Raw genomic sequence first — 21,020 nt, forward strand, 5'->3', positions numbered from 1 at the left:
GCATGCCTTTGCATTGAAATTCAGTGAGATTACCTCTCAAACACCTTGGGGGTATAATCTCATTTTATCCTGGACCATTTTTTTTCTCATCCTAGCAAACAGTAATCTTGACAAAATAGTGCGTGACATACTTCCACTCCATGGCTCTTGCTTTCAATAGCACTTACTATCCCAAGAATCAGTGTCTTGGTCATGTATGCACAGGAATGTCAATCGGTCCATCAATTCCATGCCTGCAAGCCATTTGCACTTCATTTCCAAAAATACCCAAATAGAACATTTGTTTTTCACCTTAAGAATATCTCCATCCTTCTAACTACCACTGTGAAGAGTGTTATGGACCATGGGCTGACCTTTTGAACTGTGGACTGTCATCATCAAGGATGGGATTCTGATGGGAATTCTGTGCGACTTGTGGTGCAATTGGTTCAAGGGGTGCAGACAGAGAATGGAACATTCAGAGCAGCATTTGGAATGGCAGTTAGAGTGACAGAGACACAACTGGAGAGCTGAGTGAAAGGCATATGCCTCATAAGTTAATGAAGGATTTAAAAACCACAGTTTGAGAACTAAAGGAAGTCATCTAAGGAAGCCTTGAAAAAAGGATTCATAAGCTTATGGCAAAGCAACATCAGTCATTTCTCTCTCCAACGTTCAATACTGTGTCACATTGAGCTTTGAGATTGAATACTGTGTTTTTGGACTGACTTGACTGACCTGGGGTTTTCAGGGATTTTTCTCTTTTGAATATTGGGCATCGACCATAATGTTCTGAGGTTTTGTGTACATACTGTTTATGATGAAACGATATCTGTAAATATGTTATAGATACTTATAAAGGGGTTAATTGGGTTAAGACATTATATTCTTCATAGTCATTAATAAAGTTAGAGTTAAAATTTGACCCTTTTGAATTGCGTCTTTTTTGTTGCTGGTTTGAGGCATAACAAAGTGGGGGTTTCATTCAGGATCCGCATCACATTTCCCCATAGAAGTAATGTGCAAATCACCTTCAAGCCATTCAGACAACATTGCTTTGCAAATCCTTTATGTATTGTTTTTCCTTTGTATGTCTTATACCATTCACCGCAATTCAACTCCTTGATCTTCTGAATCAGGACTATTGCCTTATTGTCAACTTTAAAATATTTTGACTTTATCTTTGTGAAAGCTCTCAGATCATACTTCACTTTGTGACATTTTCCCATCTTGTATGAACATGTTTGTCATCAGTGATGCACAATTAGTAATAACCTCTTTCCCTCATATTCACACTCTGTTCATTGCAACTGAAATCACACTGCCTGCCCCACAGCTTGAGAATTTGTAAATGTTTTAATATGACCCTTCCCCAAATGTTTTAATTAAAAGTAATATCACAACCATCAACAATCTTAGTTACTACAAGATTGATATCTTCATTGACATCAAACCCATTAGATCCAATCCTCATTGGGCTCTTAATATCAAAACCCTTCTCTCTTTTACCATTCAGATCTCTGATTTGTTTGAACCTCTACCAATTTTAACATGGCAATGAGATGATCCAGTGATTATTTTATTAATTTGGGCATTTATTCGAATGAGGGTGACAGGGCTAACACAATGCTGCTGCAGATACCTTCTAACCAGATAGAATCAACATCAATTTCTCCAGTTTCCATCAGTGCCCATCCCACCATCTTTTCCCTTTCCCTATCCCTATTTCTCCTTTTCTCTAGTTTTGTCTCTCTTGCCCTTTCCCTCTCTCTATACCTCCAGCTCTGCATTAACAGAGCTACCTCCCCGATCAATTATCATCTTTCCTCTCCTGTCCTCCTATCCATATCCTATTGTCTGCTGTTTTTTTGCGACTTCCCCCCCTCCCCCCCCCCAACTCTTTTCATCCACCCTGCTGCTACTGGGATCTTTTGTTATCATTTCAGATAACTCTTCCCTGTCCATAAGATGGGGCAAAATCCACAAAGCTCTGACTCCAGCTCAACCACATGGAACCACAGTTTTCTGTGACAAAGAAACCTCCCGCAGATCTGTGGATCTCAACTAACTTCTGCAACCACTGGTTGTGGAATAATCCCCTCACTAGTGAGATCACAGGTCAAGCAGAATGAGGCACAAAAGTATGAGAAGGAAAAAACAACAGAGGTAATAAGAACAAGCTGGTCTCCCTTCAAAATCAGCTGACACAAAAATCAGTTGATGTATGGAATTCAAGAATAAATTGTCCTTTCAGATGGCTAAAGATCACAGGGGTCCCCACTCACAAGAAAACTGTGAAATGACCAAAAATAGCACAATACCATTACAGTGTCAATGACTCAAATCGAATTCAGCCCTGTTTGAAAGGAGTTTGTACGCTTTCCATGTCTTTGTGTTGGCTTCCTCCCACATTCCAAGGGTGTATGGTGTTCAGAGGTTATTTGGTTGCATGAGTGCATTTTGGCTGCACAGGCTCATGGGCAGGAAGGGCCTGTTGCTGTACTGGATCTCTAAAATCAGACGGTTGATTTTATCAGCAGCTCTAATATGAAAAGAGATGGTTCCAGACTATTAATACATTCAAAACTCGAGCAAATATAAAATAGACAAGGAGTCAATATCTGAGAAAATTAGATGGAAATAAAAAAAGCAGGGATGTGACTGGCCAACAAATTCAAGGCTCTTGAAGCAGCAAATGCAATTAAGCAGTTGTCAGATATCATGCTGTCAGATAATTTGTTATAATTTTGAGAAACAACATTTCCAAATTATTCAATCACAACCAAATCTTTTATTTCACAAAGGGAACAAATTCTTTACAGGATATTGAGTCGTCATTATCTGGAGGGTGATATGAAAGGAAATAATAAGCCACTTGTTTACCCACAAGACTTGAGAAGATTAAAATTGTAGAAGGGAAAACTATTATTCAGCATCTGATGGTCATTGTCTTAACAAAAGATCCAACCAGTGGAATGATATCAATTCACTGATTTCACTCAAATTGAGAAGAGTGCAATTTCAAAAATGATTCCTGGTTTTTGAAGTCCCATCCAATAGGGTGCTGTAACATTGAATTTCTGGCCATTAATGAGGAAGTGCTGTGTAATGCAACCATGCTTGATGGATTTCACTTCAGCTGGGCAGGGTGATGAAGTGATAGCCACTCAAAGGCAATTAAACAAAGTTCTAAACACATTCAAAACTTCCAGTTAGGCAAAATATCTTTCAATCAGGGTTCTAGACAATGGTGTTGTGCAGTATTTCACAAATCAAGTCCTGATATGAAGAGAATTCATGAGACAATTGCAACCATTGAAGGCACAATCTTCTCCTTCTCCACTCACAGAAACAACATGTTTCATTCTTGCCATAACAACAACCACCTCACAAAGACCATCCTGAACTTTCACAGATACTTCTATTTCCCCTTGACTGTGAGGCACAGCATAGAGGTGGCTTTTTAAAAATCCTATTACTTGCAGCATTTGACTGACAGCTGTTAAAGATAGAAAACCTATACTGCTTGACCTGGGTTCATAGCAACGTCACATGTAAGGATGAGGCCAAGACGATCACCAAGGCTTCATCAATATAATGGTGGAAAATCCAGTCTTCCAGAAAAAAAATCAGAATCCTTTGAGCTGAAGGTACAGTGTTTGTGAAAATGGTCTGATGCAATACAGGAAAATGACTGGAAATGTTCTTCTAAAAGACTGACATTGGATGATACAGGTTCACTCCCCTTATTTCATGACCATCTTGTGTCATCTTATCCTTTTCTTCCTCTATCCTTCCCTCTCATCCTTTTATTGTCTCGGTGGCTTAGCGGTGGGTGCACTCTTGGGCCTGGGTTCAATCCTGACCTCTGTTGCTGTCTGTGTGGAGTGTGCTCATCCTCCCTGTGACTGTATGGAATTCCATTGTGCTCCATTTCCCTCCCAAAGTGGTCCATGTTGATGTCAATTGTCATGTATGAATTATAACATAGGCAAGTGATAGAATCTGTGGGGTGAAAGAGAAAGGGGAAGATGGGAGTGTGTGATCAGTGTTGGGTCAGTGTAAATGGGCATTTGATTGGCCAAAGGGCCATATTCCATTGCCATATCTGTGACTCCATATAACCTTTGCTCTCTTCTAGCTACATCTCTGCTTATTCCCATCACCACTCTTACCACATACCTTTCCCTCTATCCAGGCACATGCAGATAAAGGAATCAATTAAAAGGAAAATAAGGAGAAAAGTGATGAGACCGAAAGTGGGGCTCTGATGAGCTGAAATGAAGATGAAGGGAGGAAAGAGGGCTAATGATGAGAATGGAGGGTTTATAAAAAAACAGAAGAGGAAGGAAAGATATGAAAAGGTGTGGGAGGAATGAGTATGCAAGTAAGGAGCAAATAGTGAAAGGGAATGTGGAAAATGGGGTGTCAGAATTAGGGCAGAGTGGAGGGATGAGGAAAGATGAATTGAGGTCAAGGTGGTTGGTTTTGGAACGAGAGTCTGTGATGCTTTTACGATTATCAATGAGGTGACATATTTTCCCCCCCCAAAGGTTTATTTAATTGTTCAGTAGAAGTCGTTGCTCCAATGAATGTCTTTTCATCTCCAACATCGAAGTACTCGAGATGGCAGAGGCCGACAGCATCGAATCCACGCTGCTGAAGATCAAACTGCGCTGGGTAGGTCACGTCTCCAGAATGGAGGACCATCGCCTTCCCAAGATCGTGTTATATGGAAAGCTCTCCACTGGCCACCGAGACAGAGGTGCACCAAAGAAGAGGTACAAGGACTGCCTAAAGAAATCTCTTGATGCTTGCCACATTGACCACCGCCAGTGGGCTGATATCGCCTCAAACCGTGCATCTTGGCGCCTCACAGTTCGGCGGGCAGCAATCTCCTTTGAAGAAGACCGCAGAGCCCACCTCACTGACAAAAGACAAAGGAGGAAAATCCCAACACCCAACCCCAACCAACCAATTTTCCCTTGCAACCGCTGCAACTGTGTCTGCCTGTCCCGCATCGGACTTGTCAGCCACAAACGAGCCTGCAGCTGACGTGGACATTACCCCTCCATAAATCTTCATCTGTGAAGCCAAGCCAAAGAAGAAGAAGAAAAGATGGCAAGCTTTCACTCTTGCTCATTTTGCCACAGATTCCTGTCTGAGTCTTAATCCTTCATCAAAACTGATAAATAAATAGATTGGCTGTAGCATCTTGTACTTGAGTGAATGCAACTAATATAATGCAAATTACCCTCCACCAGGGACTTGATCTACATGTTCTGCTACCTCGGAAAGGCAGCCAACATACTGTAGGACACATCACACCCCCATCACACTCTCTTCTCCCTTTTTCAAAAGGGGGCAAGGATCAAGAGTGTGAAAGCCTGCTAAAAGTGAATTTCTTCCATACAGCCATCAGCCACTTGAATGAACTCCTTTACAGTGCTATCATGTTGCCCTTGCTTGACGCTAATTTATTTTCTTTTCATTGTAATATACCCTGTAATTGTGCTTTTTACTTGAATGTGCAATGTTGGAGGTAACCTTTTGGAGTGTTTGCAGAATAATCCATCTCACTGCATGGTATTTTTCAACAAATAAACTTGTTCAGTGAAACATTTGAATCTGGATTGATCTGACCATCAATAGCTCACAACAACCGATTTTCATTTCCAATCAACATGGATAGAGCTATTCTTTGCATCAAGGCTCTGCAATTGATCCATTTTGCCTGTGATGCCCTGCCACAGGTAGTGGACACAGCCCAGTGTGTCACAGGCAAAATCTTACCCACCATCAAGAGTATCTGCAGGAACACTGCTATCAGAACAATTGTTAAGGATCCTGCACACACTCTGTTCTTGCTGCTACCATCAGAATAAAGATATATGTATCACAAGAATCACACCACCAAGTTTAGGAATAGCTGCTCCCCCTCCACCATCAGACTACTCAATATTAAACTCAATCAAGTATTCCTTTAAGGACTCTTACTTTTGGGTTTAATTGATCTTTTTTCTTCTCTGTCTTGTACAGTCAATTTGCTTACAATTCTTTATTGTTTACATATGAACCTTGATGTGATAGTACAGACCTATCACCAATGTATATAGTTACAGTATCTAGAGTTTGTATGTAATGACTGTGCTTACAGCGATTGGCTGAGAGCTTAGCCATACCTACTGTCTAGGCCTTAAAGGGTTGTGTCCCTAGCCAGGTCGGATCATTCCGGACTGGTCGGCCACCTGTGAAGAGCTCCTGTCTTTTGCTAATAAAAGCCTTGGTTTGGATCAACAAGTCTTTGGTTCTTTTGACGAGCTCTACACTTGTATACAAATTTTTTTTGCACCAAATATGTGGTCATTCTGCCTCGTCCACAGAAAAAAATATCTTAAGGTTGTATGTACTCTGACAATAAATTAAAAATCTGAATTTTAGGCACCGTGTGAAATTTGCATGTTCTCCCTATAACCAGATGGGTTTTCCTCTTGATGCTCTAGTTTCCTTCCACATTCCAAAGATGTACGGTTTGGTAGGAATATTGGCCCAAATATGTAGGTGAGTGGCAGAATCTGTGGGGTGTTGGTGGAAAGGTGGGGAGAATTTAAAAAAAAAAAAAAAGTATGGCAAGTCTTATTGGGTGGGTAAAGCTTAGTGGGCCAAAGGAATACTGTCAATACCTCCAAGTCCCCAAGTGTTGGTGTAAACCTGGTACCATGTACAGTGCAGTTCCTAGAATTACATCCTCACGTGGCAAACAAGTGACATGATACCAATTGTATCATGCAACAAGGGTAAGAGTAGTGCTGAGGGGAAAAAAAAGCAGAATTTATTGAGGTCGTGCAAATTTCACACAAGCATCTGACAAATGTAACATCTGCTCAAAGCCAAATTTCTAAGATGTTAACTCAAGCACTGTCAATTGCAAAAGGGTCTTTGATGATTTGGGGTGACACCGTTAGCAGAACACTGCTACAGCACCAGCAATCTGGGTTCAAATCTGCTGTTGCCTGTAAGGAGTGTGCATGTTCTCCCCATCTCCTCATGTGTTACCTCCCACATTCCAAAAACACACAGGGTGAATAGGTTAATTGGCCACTTGTGTGTATTTCTGAAGGATAGACCAATGGACCTGAAGGGTCTGTAACTGTGCTGCATCTCTAAGTAGCAATTACTCAGAAGATCCATCAGAAATAAATGTACCACCCTCAGATTAGCACACAGATGGACTGAAACAAGAGAGTCTACAGATTCTGTGATTGTAGTTAATACATAAAAGTATGAGAGGAAATCAGCAAGTTCTGTGGCATCCTTGGGGGTAAAGCTATATATAGTCACCATTTTGTGCCTGAGCCCTTTGTCAAGGTATGAGAGAAAAGCAGGCAGGTACCTGAATAAAGATTGGGCAAGAGGGAAGAGCATGCTTGAGAGAAAAGATGAGAATTGATCAGGGGATGAAGTAGCTCTCTGAATGCAGGACTTGAGGGGAAGGAGACATGGGATAGGGAAAGAGAATTGGCGGGGGGGGGGGGGGGGAAATGGAAACTAGAGATGCCTATTGTTATAAGCCCAGAGGACCCCAAAACCCAGCAGCAATAGATATTCACCAAGACAAATGTTACTTAAACAAAAGTTGCTTTTTAATTATCTTTAAACATGAAAATAGAATCACACTTTAACTTATCACTATTGACGTAACTAACCCAACTTAACTCCTTTCTAATTCTAAATGTATGTGTCTGTAATGTTTAAGTTCAAAAAAGTTATTTGGTTTACAGTCCAATCCTTTCTTCTCATTCTTCCAAGTTCACTGGTTACAGGCAAGTCTTATACGTGCACATGATTTAACATTTATAAAGTTCATCAGGCTTTGATGCTTGTAAGGTAAATATTTAATGCTTAGAAAGGTTCTTGTTGGTTTTCAGAGAGAGATTCAATGTACGCTCACACCCACAAAATGATTTACTTCCATCAGCCACTTCAGTGTATTGCTGAAGAAACTTGCCCCTTTCTGGTTCTACAGATGATTATCTCTTTCTTTCAGGTCACCACAGAGTTCCTTTTTTCCCCCTTATTCCAAGTGAAACATTAGACAGCCAGTCCTCTCCTCTTGCATGAACCACATGGGTTTTGATCAGGCTGAACTAAGCACTCACAACCTATCTTCCAAATGGAGTTTTCCACAAACTTGCCAGCTTGTCCTGTTCCAGGTTTCATTTTCTGCTGCTGACTGTAGAACTGATCTCTCTCTCTCTCTCTGAGAAAGCCTGCTTGACTCTCCCTGTTTGCAAAACCACATGACCCTCTTAGAACACCAAATTCGCCTCCAATCTGCAGCTCCAACCAGTTAGTTCATCTGATGCCTTTTTGTAAACAACAATCTATTAGTGAAGTCTCTTGGGCATGCTCCAAAGCTTCTGCAAAGGCTCTGAAGCCCCAACATGTCTAGCATTAGCAGAGGCTCCAATATTTTAAATAAAATCTGTTTTAAAGTGTTTGTATGTGACCTACACTAACAAACCCTGCTACAATTTATCTCCTAAAAACATATCTATATTCTGTCACACTATGTTAATGCCATCTGGTTGCAAGACAAAATATGATATGTTGTTCCTCCAATTTTCAGGTGATCTCAGAGTGTACAGATGGACTGCTGATTGACAGAAAAGCGATCTAATTGAATAAAATTTGATTTGGGCTTGACCGCATGTGAAACTAACTTGAAATTGACAGAATAATTAAAATGCATTATATCCCAACCTGTTTCTGTGAAACCTTTACTTTGGAAATATTAGTATTGCAATCTCTCCAGTGTAGACATCTGTTCCATCAAATGATTCCAAAAAATAATGAGCAATTTGAGCTGGAAGACGGCTGTTGATTTCACTAGTTGCAGTTAGTCACTTGTGTTTTTGGTTGGTAAGTCTTGGAAAAGCTTTTTTATTTCTTCTCATTCTACCTGCTGCCTTTGGGTGGAGAGTGATAAAAGTTCAAGAGCATTCCTACAGAAGGTTAACAATCGGAGAAGAGAATGGTTCCTACTTAATGAATTCACAGCTGGAAGATGATTAGCCATGTCTGAGATAGGGTCTATTGTCAATAGCTGGAAGGTCGAGCATTAAAGAATAAATCTGGGCATTGCAGGGATTTCTTTATCATTGCCACACTAGACAAGCTGATAAGGCTCAAATCTGAGAATTGCAGTTTTTGTTTGCCATTTTATGATTTTTTTTAAGCCAAATAATCTCCTGGAGGAACTCAAAGGGTAAAGCAACATCAGTGGGGGGAAAAAAAAGAATGATTGACCCTTCGAGCTGAAATGCTTCATCGAATGAATCTCGGCTTGAAATGTTGACCTTTTTCTCCAACTGATGCCAGCTTGACCTGCTAAGTTCTTCCAGCGATTGTATTTGGCTTCAGATTCCAGCATCTGCCATCTCCTGTTTCTTTTATTTTTTGAGTCGTAAGCTCATTGGAGAGGACTACATTCACCATGAGGATATTGGATCAACTGATAGAGACACAATAAGAGGGCTGCCTTTTTGGTTAGCATGAACCCTTCCATTGATCTATGGAACTCTGTTGCATTTTCCATTCAACACCACTTAAAGCAAGACTAAAGACAAAGTTCAGCATCCAAATTCATGACTGAATAAGATTCAAATACTGGTGCCAGTAAAACTCAAATAATCTAGCATCTGTTTGCTTGGAAATCCTGATTGTTCAGTTTTTGGCTCACCCATTTATTCCAAGTATGGATCCACTGGTTGAGAGTGCATGAGGATCTACAGTCAGAGCTTGGGTCCAGAGCCCTTTAAAATCAGTCAGTTCACCAGAAAACTCATGTTTCTGCCAAAAAATAAAATAAAAGTGTGTTTGTGTATTAATAGGAATAATTGTCCCAAGGCTACTGAGCTATCCAATTTTTTTCTGGGTCATCTGCATGTGAAAAGCTTACTTCTCAGAGCAATTTAAACCCTTGGGTTGGTTTATTAGATGCACGGGGTGAATACATGAAAGAAAATCACATATTAATGCACTGGTAGACAGTCTTTTAAGTTCAAATTTATGATCACATATGCTGAGGTGGTGAGAAAATGTATTCAGCCTACCAACCCATACATAGCTGAGTGAGTGAAAACAAAAGTGCAGATTACAAAGAGATCAGGCAGCGCAAAGTCAATTTTACAAGTGTGTGGTAGTTTGAAAGAAGTGTCTTTTTAGAACCCACCACGTATCCAGATTACTGAGGCTGTGGGCCTGCCAACTAATTCAGCCACCTGGTAAAAGTGACTTATGCCATGGATGGAAAGAGAATGATCATGTAATACCAAGCTTGAGCTGAGCAGGCAAGCCGAAATTTTAAATGGTGCTAGTGTCACATTAAACATTTCATCGAATAGCTGAACACTCTCATCCATCCTGAAGTCATTAACCCATGGGAGCTTGCATGCTCATCCTGCAGCTGCTGATGTTTCCTCTCACATCTCAGATGTGCAAGTTGATTGGTTAATTTACCTCCATAAATTGGCCCTGTTGTTGAGGTGAGTGTAGGCAGGGTGTAGAAAGTGGGATTAGAGTGGGTGAGTGCTAGAGGTTTGTTGTTAAAACTATGGTCTGCTCCATGCACTCTAAATCCATTACTTCTCTTTCTGGCAGGGTTAAAGGATCAAGGTTTAAGTTTCCATTTATTGTCATGTGATACTCCATTAAAAATGTCATATACATAATATACATTACCCTTTGTCTGCCTTAAGACAAACAAAGAATCTTCACAAACATTGTTCAGTGTACCTGAAAATAAGAGAAAGAGAAGCAAAAGAAAATCCCATCAGACACATCGAGTGTCCAAGGATTCCCCTCCAGCATTCCGACAGCCTCTGTAGCCACACAAACTATTGTTAAAACCATTGGCAGCCCAAGCTCCAGATCCAAACCTCCGATATGATCAGGAAGCTGTCAGCACCTGAGGCCCTTTGGAACCCTTTATCTTTAGTACCCTCTCAAAATAGAAACACACTGAAATGCTGGAGGAACTCAGCTGGTCTTTTCAGCATCCATAGGAGACAAATATATATTGTTGACATTTCAGGCCTAAGCCCTTTTTCAAGAAATAAGCAGAATGACACAGAAGCAGGAAATCTCAGTCTCAGAATTCTGAAAATGTTGGCTGGGGAAGGAATCCAGACCAACATAAAGTGTTAATTGGATATGATAAGGAACTAGGTAAGAATTGATCATGCTTGCGTGAAAGGAGATGGAAGGGGAAGATAGAGCTGGGGGAAGGTGATGGGGGAAGGTGGGACTGGGGGGTGGGGGTCATGTTTAATAAAAGTCGGTCAATATTAATGCTGTCTGGTTGGAGGTGCCCAGTCAGAAGAAGAGATGTTCCGCATATTTGCAGTTGGTCTCAGTCTGGCAGTGCACAAGACAATGGACAGACATGTCAGCAATGGAATGGGATGGAGAATTAAAGTGGATGGCCATTGGGAAATTATACTATTGCGGCTGACAGAGCCAATATGCTCAACAAAGCTATCTCCCAGTTTGCATCCAGTTTCTCTGATGTAGAGGAGACCACAATGGGAGCAGTGAATACAATGCATGACCACTGCAGATTCACAAGTGAAAAGTTGCTTCACTTGGAAGAACAGTTTGGGACTGTAGAGCTCATCGAAAGAATCAAAGACTTGTTGATCCAAACCAAGGCTTTTATTAGCAAAAGACAGGAGCTCTTCACAGGTGGCCGACCAGTCCGGAATGATCTGACCTGGCTAGGGACACAACCCTTTAAGGCCCAGACAGTAGGCATGGCTTTGCTCTCAGCCAATCGTTGTAAGCACAGTCTAGATACTGTAACTATATACACTATATACATTGGTGATAGATCTGTACTATCACAGGGACCCTGATGGTGGTGAGAGAGGAGGTGTGGCCACGTGGAGCATCTCCTGTGGTCACACGGGTAGATCCCAAAGGGACAATTGGTGGGGAGGGAGGAGTGGACAAGGGAGTCATAGAGGGAGCAGTCCTTGCCGAAGGTGGAGAGGGAAGAGAGGTGAATGTGTCTAGTGGTGGGAACCACATAATAGGTGGTGGAAATGGTGGATGAGGATGTGTTGGATGAGGAGGCTGTTGGTGTGGTAGTTGAGGACAAGAAAATCATGAAGTAGATGGCAGAGTTCATGTTTCACTCAGTGCCCTCTTGACTCCTGGTTCTAATACCTGGTTCCCATGAGTTAGTCTCCAGCAGCCCACAGCTTGGAGACTAGGTAAGTCACCAGCAGCCTGCAGCCTCTGTGGATCATTCAGTCTCTGAACTCCTTGTTGGTCCGCTGGCATGATCACCTTCGTATAGGGGCATCTCCCATGCTTCAACTTCTCATTGGGGTTGTGGGGGGGTTGTTGTGTGCTCCCCATAACAGATTCTCTAGGCTACACCTCTGCTCCTCCAGAATCTGCACCCAATGTAGTACACTGCCTAGCATAGGTGCTGAAATCTTGGGCAGAGAGCCTTGTCATTGCAGGATTTTACAAGAAAATATCCCTTTTCTTATGCCCTCATTTAGGGCAGTGAATTGCCTTGCAAAGTGTCTTCTGCCACTCCCTTGCCCTGCTGCAAGCATTTCATTTCTCCCCCATCCATCCCAAAATATCTGTAAAGTTGGTATTTAAAAATGATCTCCAGTCCAAAACTAATCATTAAGTCATGGTCACAGCAAATCACGAGGTCAGCCCGAGAATGGGATTGAGTAACTTTATATATGCATTGATTTTCTTTCCAACTCAACTCCCACCCCAGAAAGAGTATTAAAGTCACATTGTATGGGATTAGGCTACGAACCCAAACCAAACATTAAGCACCCACTTACATTCACCCCATTTTATCTTCTCAATCCCCTCAGATCCTACCTCAAAACATGAAAATAAACTTTAAAGATATACAACCAGTACACAGATATTTATAAATTTCCTTCAGCGTTCACCATAACTTGAGAGGGACAAGATTGGTACCTTTTAATTTAAATTTAATTTAATTTGGAGAATCAATCAGCATGTTAGTGTAGCAGTTGGTGTAAGGCCTTTAAAATGGATGGCCATTGGGAAATTACTCTATTGCAGCTGACAGAGCCAACATGCTCAACAAAGCTTGTCATTGGGATGTGGGATCCTTACTGTCTGTAAGGATTCTGTCTGTTCATCCTCCCACCATTCAAAATTTCCCAGAGGTGTAGGTTAATTTGGTGGTATGGACTCATGGGCCAAAATGGCCTGTCACTGTGCTGTACATATGGTACATTTTTCTACCTGTAATCACACATCATTCTGTCTTCCAATGACACAGCCAAATCCATTTCATGGAAAGTGTTTTTTTTTAAATTGGTGGATTGTTATTATTCTGTGCAGCAGGGGTAAATTTAACGGGTTAAATGTCATCTCACAAACAGGAAGTCTAATTTAGTGTGTGCAATTCTGGAATTCAAGGGAAACCAAACAGGGCAGACTCATTTATTTACCTGCTACAAAAAAGACCAAAAGGCATTAAGACCATATGAGAGGGGAAGCCAAACTTCCTTCACATAAGAGCCACATCTGATAAACTTTAGATGTTTGAGAACTGCAACAATCATGTGATTGCAAGCCACACCCACTAAAACTACCATTGGGAACAATGACTCATGTGATTCTTGTCTTAGCCAATGTATCGTATATGCCATTGTATAGGATGATCCTGGAATTTTTCACCTAAAATGTTGGCTTTGAACGATACCCTTTGAATAAGATGACAACACCACCACCACACCCCCCCCCAAAAAAAATCTGGCACTTACAGCTGACTAGTGGATGCTGGTAAAAGCAAATCATAATATTTTAATAACAAATTATCATTTAAAGATTTAAATTTGGAAATTTTAAAATAAACCACTGTCAGCTCCTGTAACAGGCCATTTAAAGCCTGTACAGAGCCGGCAGAAGTTGGATTGAGTGGATTGGATTGGGTGGATGAACCCCATGGAGGAGCGCTGAGACTTTGCTAATAACTAACGGGGCATGTGTGAGATTGCATCAGAGCTGGCAGAAAGATGGTGGCAGTGATGCGACTTTGTCATTAAGGTAATCATTTTAGTCTCTTTGTATAGAATGTCCTTAATTATAAGGTGAAAATTTTAAGTTTCAGGATCATCCTATACAATGACATATACGGTATTTCCATGAGCTGCACATTGTATGTCAAAGAGTCACATGTGGCTTGCGAGCCACAGTTTGGCCACCCTTGCTGCAAGACCTGGGAGCAGAAATAGGCTATTCACCACATCAAGTCTTCACATCCATTCAATCATGAGTTGATCCATTTTTCCACAACCCCACTGCCTGTACTAAGCAGACACCCTTAAATCCTGAAGTTGTGTCCTCTTCCACCATCGGAAATCCGTTTTATACATTGAGTCTAATCATGCCTTATAACATTCAAAATGATTCAATGAGGAAACCCCCCCTCCCCCATTGTCCTAAATTCCAACGTGTTCAGGGCAAGAACTGTGAAACACTCCTCATATGATAACCCTTTCATTCCAGGAATTATCCCTGTGAACCTCCTTGAAACCCCCTCTGATGTTAGAACATCCTTTCTGAAATGAGGATCCCAAAACTGCACACAATACTCCAAGTGAGTTTTCATCAGAGTCTTATAAACTCTCAAGATCACATCCCTGCTCTTATTTTCCATTCCTCTTGACATGAATACTGTCATGATAATGAATATGTATGAGATGTACTGGAAGTCACGTGGTATGAGAGAGAGATAAGAGCACAAGCAGGAGAACAAAGGAAACTGGAGAATAAAGACACTGAGAAGTTTACCTGATAAAACTTGTGTTCGATGTTTTATTTACTTCACATTTCGGGCCACAAATGTGACAAATACTAGCATTGCATTTGCCTTCTTCACAACTGACTCAATATGCAAGTTTATCTTCAGGCTATCCTGAAGATAATTTCAAATTTATCCTCATTTAAAAGATAGTCTTCCAATTAATTTTTTTATACAGAAGTACATGATCATACACTTGCCAACATTGTATTTCATTTGCCACTGCTTTGCCCATTTGCCTAATTTAAGTCCTTCTGCAGCCTCCCTATTTCCACACTACCTGCTCCTCCACCTACCTTTGTATCGTCTGTAAACTTGGCCACAAAATCTTTCATTCCACAATCTACGTCATTAAAGTACAATGTAATAAGAAGTGACCCCAACACCAACTTCTGTGGAACACCACTAGCAACTAGTAGCCAACCAGAATATGATGCCTATATTCCAATTCTGTTTTCTGCCAATCAGCCAATGCTCTACCCACATTCGTATGTCTCCTGTCAATACCATAGGCTCTTGTTAAGTTATTTCATATGTGGCATCTTGTCAAAGGCACCCAAATGCACAACATTCTCTGAATCTCCTTTATCAAGCCTGCTTATGACTTCTTCAAAGAATTCCAAAGGGTTTGCCAAGCAAGATTTTCCCTTAAGGAAACCATACTGGTTTTGGCCTATTTTGTCATATGCCTGCAAATATTCCATAACCTCATTCTTGATTATCAACTCCAACATCTTCACAATGACATCAGGTTAATTGATCTATAATTTCCTTTCTGTTACCTCCCTCCTTTCATGAATAGTGGGATATCATTTGCAATTTTCCAGTCCACCATGACCCTGCCAGGATCTATCGATTCCTGAAAGATCATTGTCAATGCCTCTACAATCTCTACTGCTACCTATTTCTGGATCCGAGGGTGCAATTCATCTGGTCTGGGAGAGTAATCTACAATTTAACCATTCAGCTTTCTGAGCATATTCTCCATTGAAATAGTAACTGCACTCACTTTCCTTCCCTGATACCTTTTGATATCTAGCACACTGCTCATTTTGTCCACAGTGAAAACTGATGCAAAATACTCCTTTAATTCCTCTGCCATATCTTTGTTTCCCATTAATATTTCTCCAGCATCATTTTCTCATTGTTCAATGTCTACTCTCACCTCTCTTTTACTGGTTATATAGTCGAAGAAGCTTTTTGTATCCTCTTTGATTAAAAATGTGACATTTTCCATTTGAACACTTCCTCTTTTTTGGTCTGTATTTATCCTGTATTTTCCTCATTTTTTGCAGAAACTCCACCACTGTTAGTGTAAGGTTAGTGCAAAGCTGTTACAGTGCCAGTGATGTGGACTTGGGTTTAAATCCCTCGCTGTCTGTAGGAGTTTGTACGTTCTCCCCGTGTCTGAGTGGGTTTTCTTCAGGGGCTCTAGTTTCGTCCCACCACTCAAAATGGTACCGGGGTTTGTAGGTGTGTAATTGAGTGGCATGGACTTGTAGGCTGAAAGGGCTTGTTACAGTGCTGCATGTAAAAAAATTAATAATTGCTGCTCTACTGTCTTTTCTGCTAATTTCCCCTTCTAATCTACTTTGGCCAGTCCTCTGTCATGCCACTGAAATATTGACACATGTGACTTTAGTTTCTCCTTGTTAAATCTCAAATTGAACACAATAATATTGTGATCTCTGTCCCCAGTGGTTCCTTTACCATAAATTTCCTAATCACCTCTGGTGCATTTCACAAGACAGCCATTCCAGTACAGCTGATCCTCTAGAGGACTCATCAACAAATTGCTATAAGTGTGTTGAGCTGCAGTTCTTAAGGGACCGCATTAGGGAACTGGTGTTCCAGCTCAATGACCTTCATCTGGTCAGGGAGAGCGAGGAGATGATAGAAAGGAGTTACAGGCAGGTGTTCACCTCGGGACTATGGGAGACAGACAAGTGGGTCACAGTCAGGAGGGGGGAAATGGAAGAGTCAGGTACTTGGGAGTACCCCCGTGGCTTTCAAAACAAATACACCTGTTTGAGTACTGCTGGGGGGACAGCCTACCTGGGGGAAACAAAAGTGGCTTTGCTTCTGGCATAGAGTCAAACCCTGTGGCTCAGAAGAGTAGGGAAAGGAAGTAGTGATAGAGGACTCTATAGTTAGGGGGTCAGACAGGTGATTCTGTGGACACAGGAAAGAAACTCGGATGGTAGTTTGCCTCCCAGGCGCCAGTGCCTGGGTTGTTTCAGATCATGTCCAAGATATCCTGCAATGGGAGGGAGAACAGCCAGAGGTCATGGTACATATTGTTACAAATTACATAAGTAGAAAAAGGGAAGAGGCCCTGAAAAAAGACTATAGGGAGTTAGGAAAGATGTTGAGAAGCAGGACCGCAAAGTTAGTAATCTCGGGATTACTGCCTTTGTCAAGTTACAGTAAGTATAGGAATAGAATGAGGTGGAAGACAAATGTATAGCTGAGGGATTGAAGCAGGGATTCCAAATGATGGACTATTGGGACCTCTTTTGGGGCAGGTGTGACTTGTACAAAAAAGGATAGGTTACACTTGAATCCAAGGGCTATCAATATCCTGGCAGGTAAATTTGAAAAGGCTACTGAAAAGTGTTTAAACTAGAATTGTTGGGGGATGGGGGGTGGAACTTAACTGAAGAGACTTGGGAAGTGGCAGTTGGCTCACAAATAGATAAAGTTTGGGGGAGTGGCAAGATGGCGTAGGGAACAGACGTGCCTTCCAGACCTCTCCTGACTCTGATTTATTGTTTTGTCTTTAAGTGCCCGTTAAAGTTCTTTAAAAAGTTTATAAATAATAAGAGGTGCTGGATTAATACCTAATGGTTTATATGCAAAATAAAAGGTAAAAGAAAACATCAACAGACTGTTAAAAAACTACATTTTCCGAAATTATCTGAGCCTACTTGTTTACAAGAAGCCAGGACTCAGCGTAGAATGGATCCAGAGGAAGACGTGCAGAGTTCGGCATTGAAACTCCATTTTAAGCCAATGAGGCTCTCTGAAGGTCGCATTCAACAGCTTTCAGACCAAAGAGCTGGATGGGTGCCAGTATTTCACACAACGACCACTGTGAGTGCTGTTGCTGAGACTTTGACAGTTGAATCAGCTGGGGTGCCACCAGCTGGAGAGTTAAAGAGTTGTCATTCAACTGCTACAGTGGTGGCGCTGCAAAATGCATCTTCAATTACAACGGTCTTTCCAGACATCGATTCAGTGATGATGATTAAAGAGATTTGACTTAAAGATAACCCTAATCTTCAGTCTCCTGGCATTGCTGGGGGGACTTTGAGAGGGATTTTTATACGAAGTCAAACTGCTAGAAAAGATACTAAATTAAGGGAAGGGACAGAAGATCCCGTGGTCTTTAAGGAACAGCAAAACCCCATTATGCCTGAACCTACTTTTGTTGAAATGTCTGTTAAGGATCTTGAAGATAAGATATATTCTGTATCGAGTCACTTAGCTAATTTTGTGAACCTGTTTATTTCCAAGATTAATGCAATGATGGAAGCCATTAATGGAGCTTTTAAGCTTGAAACCATTGAAAGATTTGAAATGTGTGATCAAGGTTTAGTCGATGCACAGGATCAACTGCAAGATGAAAATAGAATAATTGAAACATTGCAGATCCAAAATAAAAATTTAGCAAAAAAGGTTGATTATTTGGAGAATCAATCTAGACGGAACAACGTGAAAATTGTTGGTTTGCCAGAAGGCATAGAAGGACCAGATCCAAGAAAATCTTTTACTGAATGGATTCCACGAGTGTTAGGACAGGATAAATTCCCTGAAGGTTTAATACTGGAACGTGCTCACAGAGTTTTAAGAAGAAAATCTTTTTCAGGACAGAATCCAAGACCAGTTCTGATCCGTTGTTTAAACTATTGTGACAGAGAGACAATTTTACGTACGGCTATTAGAAATGCCCAGCAAAATAGATCTCCTTTGATGGTTCAGAATAATCCTGTTTTCTTCTATCAAGATTTGAGTCAAGAAATTATGTTTCAACTACGCGAATTTAATTCTGTGAAAGAACGGTTGTGGAAAAAAAGACATAAGGCAACATTCAGGTATCCTGCGGTACTGAAGATTTTTCAGGATGGAAATCAGCCAAAGTTCTTTGACAATCCTAAAGAAGCTATGGATGTTGCTCAGTCTTTACCAATCATGCAGTTTTAGGAACGATGTAGTCTTTCAAGGTCTCTAAAGAGAGTAGAGATGTAAGGTGGGATCCAGATTTTTAAAAGAAATGGAACCAATGGTGACCGAAGTGGTAACGTTGATTTTAAAAAATAAATCTTTTTTTTTTTTTTTGAGAAGAGTTTAAATGGTTTAAATAATGATGATAGTTTAATGAAATGGGAGTTGGGAGGGGGAACTGTGTGGGCACTAGTTTCCAGAAGTCATCAGCTAACTGTGAGTTATCTCACACCCAATATTTTGGGGGAGTTACTGCTTTGGGCGGTTTAAACAGGAGGAGGTAGTCGTGACCTCCGACCTGTTTTTTTTTCTTCTTAATTTTCGGGTTAAGTGAAGGTTTTTTTTCCCAACCAACCAATTTTCCCTTGCAACCGCTGCAATCGTGTCTGCCTGTCCCGCATCGGACTGGTCAGCCACAAACGAGCCTGCAGCTGACGTGGACTTTTTACCCCCTCCATAAATCTTCGTCCGCGAAGCCAAGCCAAAGAAGAAAGATAAGAAAGAAAAAGATAAGATTTTTTAAATAAATAATTTTTTTTTAACTCTTTGTTTTCTGATTGTAATTGAGAGGGAATTAAGTTTTTTTTCTCTTCTTTTTTTTCTCTCTTTTTTGGGTTTTTTTTTCTTTTTTCTTTCTTTTTTAAGAGGATGATGTCACAGAAGATAATAAGTCAAAAATTGACGATGTTGAATTAGATGAAGAGGAAGATGAGGGGAAATGTGATAAGAAGAAAAAGAAGAAAACCAAGTACAAATACATTGAGGGAGAAGAGTTTAATAAAATTAAGTTAATTTCGATAGAGAATTTTGAAGATGTTATAAATGAAGAATATGGAGAATTTTATAAGAGTTTGAACTTTTTTTTCTTTTTTTTTTCTTTTTTTATATAAGGGGAGGGAAAGGGAATAAAAAGTTTATCTGATTGTTTTTCTAAGGGATGTTTTTGTTCTCTCGATGAGGAAACTTGGTATTAATGGAAATTCTGTATTTATGTATTATTAATTATGATTTTTTTTGTATAACAGATATGTGGTTGATATATGATTTTAATATTTGAACTTAGTTTTAAAGTGGATTTCATTTGTTAAATACATGTATTATGTTTGATTTAAATATATGTTTAAGGGTATTATTTTAGTATTGATATTTTTTTGTTGTTAGTAATTTTTTATTGTTGTTAAGTTTTATCCTTTTTTTGTAAGTGGGGTTTTTTTCTATTTTATTTACAACATTGTTAATTAATTCTTCACTCTTTATTTTGGGGGGAGGGTTGGACTAATTTTAAATTAGACGATTAATGTTGTGTTATAATTATTGGGGGGGTTAATTTGTATAGTTTAATGATGTAGTATTCTAATTTTTATTATCTTATTTTTTATTATTTCTTTAAATGTAATTTTTATTTTATTCATGTTATAAAATTTTAAATAAAGTTTAAAAAAAACAAATAGATAAAGTTTGAAGTTGATGGGTGAGGGAGCATAGGTGATAGAGAAGGGACATGCTCAGACAGGTGGATAGAGATGTGTCTATTTTAATGCAAGGACGTTTGTGAACAAAGTGGATGAAGTTAGAGCGTGGATCAGTACTTGGAGCTATGACGTGGTGGCCATTACAGAAACTTGGATGGCTCAGAAAAAGGAATGGTTACTTCAAGTGCCAGGCTTTAGATGATTCAGAAACGACAGGGAGGGAAGCAAAAGAGGTGGGGTGTGGCACTGTTGATCAGAGTGTCACAGCTGCAGTAAAAGTGGGCGTCATGGAGGGATTGTGTACGGAGTCTCTGGTGGATGGAGGTTAGGAAGAGGAAAGAGTCAATAATTTTACTGGGTGTTTTTCACCGCCCAATAGGAACAGGGATATCAAGGATCAGAGAGGGAAACAGATTCTGGTCAGGTGTAATAATAACAGAGTTGTGATGGGAGATTTTAATTTCCCAAAT

At 40.3% G+C, this 21,020-nt stretch overlaps 1 protein-coding gene and 1 long non-coding RNA gene across 2 annotated transcripts in view; one reads left to right on the forward strand and one right to left on the reverse strand.

The window, feature by feature from the left end:
* The window catches only part of LOC138763393 (uncharacterized), a 99,846-nt gene extending 91,137 nt beyond the window's left edge, over positions 1–8,709 (forward strand). Inside the window, exon 3 of the long non-coding RNA XR_011357521.1 lies at positions 8,609–8,709. This is a non-coding gene — a long non-coding RNA (uncharacterized lncRNA). The remainder of the gene's footprint in view (positions 1–8,608) is intronic.
* Positions 1–21,020, reverse strand: part of astn1 (astrotactin 1) — a 2,519,376-nt gene that overhangs the window by 2,259,485 nt on the left and 238,871 nt on the right. The gene's annotated exons all lie outside the window — the stretch shown is intronic.

Source organism: Narcine bancroftii, chromosome 5 (assembly GCF_036971445.1).
Source record: "Narcine bancroftii isolate sNarBan1 chromosome 5, sNarBan1.hap1, whole genome shotgun sequence".
Taxonomy (NCBI): Eukaryota; Metazoa; Chordata; class Chondrichthyes; order Torpediniformes; family Narcinidae; genus Narcine; species Narcine bancroftii.